The sequence below is a fragment of the Lipotes vexillifer genome, unplaced genomic scaffold (genome assembly GCF_000442215.2).
Source record: "Lipotes vexillifer unplaced genomic scaffold, Lipotes_vexillifer_v1.1 scaffold777, whole genome shotgun sequence".
NCBI classification, from domain to species: Eukaryota; Metazoa; Chordata; class Mammalia; order Artiodactyla; family Lipotidae; genus Lipotes; species Lipotes vexillifer.
Window position 1 is genome coordinate 3278804 of NW_006784423.1, and position 5443 is coordinate 3284246.

A 5443-nucleotide genomic window follows, 5' to 3' on the forward strand; every position below is an offset into this window, starting at 1 on the left:
CCTACACGAGGATGCAATGTCTCCATCTTTATTTCTTCTTCTTATGTGTCTAGCTTTCATAATTATTATCATTGATCCCGTGTCTGAAATCATGTTTAAATAAATTTTTGTTTGGCTGGTTCATATTCTTCTTTCCCCATGTTGCATCCTTTAGCTCAAGGGATGACTTTCAGCCTAAATCTTTTTTCTTTGACTTAATTCTGACTTGATAACTAGTGCCTTCATATGACAGGGATTCTGCCTTTCTTTAATCATCCCTGATGAGCTGGTACTGAGAGAAATGTCTGGCTTCAATTACTCATGAAAAACCTTCCAGAGGCAGGCCACACAGACAGATTATAATTCCACCTGTGGCTCTGACCAATGCTATACATTTTAGTGATATTACTCAATGCTCAGCCTGATATTAATTGGAGCAACTTTTTTGGTTTCTCCCACTTCTCTGAAAATCATGCTACTGGGTAGTTTCCATGAACCTGTTGTTTCTCTGAGAAGTTTTAGTCCCAGGTTCTAGCTGTTGTCCTCACCTCCTGTCCTGCTGGTAATAATAAAACCAAGACTAACCAAGCTCCACTGTCTCAGCTAGTAGACTTATGGCCCTGTGTAACTAAGATCACCCCCCACTACTAATTTATCCATGGTTTATGTTGAAAAACAAAATAAATGATTAACTTTAACCTTAATAGTTATGATTTTATAATATAATCCCAAGTTCCCCAGCCTTATCTTCTGCTTCTCCCATATGCATAACCTGCACCTCTACCAATACTCTACTCCTCTAAGGAAACTCTCAACCTCTGTCCCCAGAATACCCTTCACAATCACTTTGCCTTTCTTTATTATATGTTGTAATACCACTTAATTTTCCTGGCTTCTCTTTGAAGCTGTTTCATTCCTTTAGTTTCCAACAACTCCTATTCTGCCCTCTCACTCTCTTCTTTCTGGGAAATATATTGTGGTAAATAATATATGTGTGTGTTATAACTATTAGTAGAAGTTTTTCAACCCAGGCTGCCCAAGTTACATTGTTATTTCTTTTGTTCTCAGACCTTGCTTTACTCAATGTACCACTTTGGATTAAGTTTGGTTGTGACAGAAAAACAAACATAACTGTGACTTAAATAAAAGAACACTTCAGTTATCTTTCTTATACAAGTCATTGATACCAAGTAAGTAATTCTCCATGATGGGGGGTGACCCAGGATGCTTCTATAAGTATTTTTCTATAAGTGACCTACCCTCTCTAGTTGACTTCATGATTCACTATGGCAATTTCAATTCCAACTATGAAGCCTGAATTCTATCCAGCAGGAAAGAGAAAAGGGACAATGACTTTTAAAGACATTTATGCTTTTAAGGAGAATTCCTAGAAGTTGAAAACATTGTGTACATACTTTCCATTGATCAGAACTAAGTTATATGACTAGAGTAATGGAGTCTGAATCCATTTTCTTATGTGCCCTGTTCACAATTTTTAAGCCTCACCCCCCTCTGTTCCCCTTTGGGGCAAGCTGGTTAGAAAGCCTGGGTGCTCCCTCCTTTGGCTCTGGTGAAAGGGTCAAACCACAAAAGCCTCTGCCTGTGTACAGGAACTTCACTGACTGCCTAACCACCATAGCAACCTCAAACCAGCCTCCTTTCACTGCCATTTCACTCCAGCCATTTGGGGATCTGCCCAGGAGTCACCATCCTTGGCCCAGAAAGCCTGATTATGTGAATAATAAATCTTTTCACACAGTCTTGGTGTTTATATGCAGCATCATTGTGTCTGAATCATATTTTAGGTGGGGTTCCATTATGTTTTTGCAAATACCCAGCAAGGAATGCTGAAAAAAATGTAATCTATCTTCCAGGACATCCTGTGCCCAGCTCAGGTCTGGTGGTTCTGTTACCAAAGGAGCTGGGGGAGAAGCTGATAGTGCAACTCTAGCGGTTTATTTTGTATATCTTTACTTTGAATGTAACAATGATACTTTACATTAAGTAAATATTAGGAACATATGCATTAAAATTATTGTGTTTATCTAAGTATTTTAATTATAGCTTTAGTATGTATATAATATGATAGTTTGTATTAGATTCTTCTGCACTTGAACGAAGAAAATTACTAAGTGAAAATATTTTCACACAAGCACCCATACACACACAAACACTTAACAGTGCTCAAATGCCTTTATTTACACCTTAAGATAAAATTAGCATAGAACAGACCAGAATGATTCACATCAGGAGTCAAAGAGGCCCATTTCAGGAGAACTAGAAGACTCCATGACCTACCACCTCAGCTCATTGCTGGAAGACAACATCAATATAATTTTTCACATTTTATAACTGAATGCAAATTTTAGTAATTGTTTGCATTAGACATAATATTACTTGGATGTGCTATGTGTATTAATTGTAAGGATATTCTTAATTTATTATTATTCTCCAAGCTTTTGAACTGTGTTAATACCGTTAAATTTAAATGTTAATCTTCGTCTTTATCTATCCTGTCTGTCATCTAGAAGTCTTCTCTACTCACAGTGGGGGCCAACTTATTCCTTTGATTTCATCCACTCTACTATTTCTTTATTTTATTTATTTATTTATTTATGGCTGTGTTGGGTCTTCGTTGCTGTGCATGGGCTTTCTCTACTTGCAGTGAGTGGGGGCTACTCTTTATTGCTCTGCAAGGGCTTCTCATTGTGGTGGCTTATTTTGTTGTGGACCACGGGCTCTCAGTGTGTGGGCTCAGTAGTTGTGGCTCACGGGCTCTAGAGGACAGGCTCAGTAGTTGTGGTGCACGGGCTTAGTTGCTCTGTGGCATGTGGGATCTTCCTGGACCAGGGCTCAGACCCGTGTCCCCTGCACTGGCAGATGGATTCTTAACCACTACACCACCAAGAAAGTCCACTACTATTTTTTTAAATAATAACATTTCATTGATTCTAAACTCACTTAAAAAAAATCTTTAGTATCTTTTAGATGATGTGTGTCCTAAAAGCAGTAGTATATAGCCATTTAATTTGTAGTCTTTTTTCTCTCTCTCTACTGGTGCATAAAATAATTAATGTAATACTAGATAGGTACTTTTGACTTCTTGAGACAATGCTATTCTTGGACAGTCATCAACATCCAAAGACATTGAAATTTTCATTGCTTGCTTAAAAAAAAAATCTCAGGTCAAATGTCTTCGTGACTAAGCATCTCATTTCATTTGGCTGTTTAATGGCTCACAACCTAAAGAAGAAATAATTATGAGGAAATTACCATGGTTGACAACTTACAGGAAATGCTTTCTAATTTATTCTCAAATATGAGAACTACCCATTGACACATAAGCCCAAGAATCATCTGTATGTTTGAAATGAGTGAGTCATGATATATTTTATTTATATTTTAAAGTTAGTCATGCCTAACTTTATTAGGCATCAGAAGTAAAATCAAGTTCCACTGTTTGTTTGATTCTGAAGAAATTAATTAAGACTTATAATTGTGAACATTTTATGTTGGGAAGATATAGCAGGTCACCATGCATGCCCAAGAAAATATTGCTGGAGACACATACACAGCTCTGAAGATATATGCACCAATTAAATAATGGATACATTTTTCTTTAGGTTTGTCTTAAACTACATGAAATAGTAAACTCAACTCTAGTGGCCTAAAATAGCATGGATTTATTTTTCCCACAAGATAAGTTCTGGAGGAAGAAATCTAGGTCTCATTCAGTGGCTCCACCATGTCCTCAGTTTCCACATTTGATATTTTTTTCTGCTCCACCATAGTTACCTATGGCTCTGCTGCCTCTTCAGCTCTGTTATTTCATGGTTGCAAGATGGTGTATGATTCCATTAGAATCCACAGTGTGACCTGGGTGAGTATATATCCCCTATCATCATCCTATAGTATCTCAATAATCCAATAAAAAAGAAGAGGAATCTGTTGAAATAAGAAGAGGAAATCTTCCATGGGTTTTTAATTAGATGGTGATAGAAATGGCTTATGTGAAAATTATGGAGTAGTCAAGCAGGCTGGTTTGCCTTTAGAAAAAAATAAATTATGAAATAACAAAAAATATATCCATGCTGCTATGATTGTTGGAATTCATATGGAGTTGTACACTTAGGAAATTTATGGTATTTGGACAAATATTATATAAATTCAACTTTATAATTCAGCTTAGAGAAACAGATTTTTACAAAAAGAAAGAGAAAACTAGGAAAAGGAAAAAGTCACAGAGGAAGAAGTGAAGAAAAGGACAGAGAAAAGGAAAATGGGGAGAGAAAAGAGGAGAGAGTGAAGTTGAAAGAGGTTAGTAAATTCTGTCATTGTGGGGGTAACATAAGGGTTTCCCCAAAGTTGGGAAGAATTAGCTACAATGATGAGGTCAACATCTAAGAAATGTATCCTATGGAAAGAATAGTTTGCAAGTGTTTTTGATTAAAATTTATGAAATGCAAATGCCCAATCAGATGAACCATGGCTAGAATCATAAAGCTTAAAAAAATCTGTGTTCCTATAAATGTACTGAATCCATCTGAGGAAACTGCATGTTTAAGGAAAAGTGATTGTCTACACGGAATCTAGAAAAAGGATGATCTAAAGAAGAAACAATTGGCCATCTGTCTCCAGCTTTCTTCCTGGTAGAGAATGTTCTGAGAAGCTGAAAAAAAGTATGCAGTCAGCTCAAAAGTTCTCTTTCTTATTGGAAATTAATAAATTGGGATTATGATATATATCTGATAAATAAAATGTGTATTGTAAATGCATATATTAATCAAATAAAGTGTCTATTTTGGATAACTATTGGTTGGCCATGAGTATTTTCCAAAAAGGAATACTAGATGTCACAAAATATTGCAGAGGTTTTGTTTTTATGCTTTTAATCTCATTTGTAGTTTGTTAAGCTCTGCCTTAGATCTTTTGAACTCTAAGGAGTGAATACTCACATGTATGGTGTTTCTACTTTTACTTTTTTTTTCATACTGAGAGCTTCTGAGTATACTGACATTGGAACCGTATCACTATATATTATCAAGAATTATTTGAGGCAAAATGTTGTAGAAAGGCTGAAGCCAGAATTTAGAAATGCTGTTTTAAAAATCAGCTGCTATTGCAATATAGTGGAGACATACGTGTAAAAGAGTATCTTGGGTTACCTAAATGCAGTTGTGATATAATTGTAAAGGAATAGCACTAAGCTATAAAAATATCCTTGTGGAAAGATTTATAGTGGCAGAAAAATCAGAATTGTCTAATAAATTGATTTCTAATGTCAATAATACATTAGAAATAAACTTTACAGTGAGACATTTAAAGCCAACATTGAAGATACCCTACAATTAATGCCCTCCCACACTTTTTTTCTAAAGGGGACAGTGTTGACAAAAATTGAAGTATTTTTGTTTTATTCTAGAACATTTTTTTAAAGCTTATTTCTTTCTTACCGTCTTTCCCT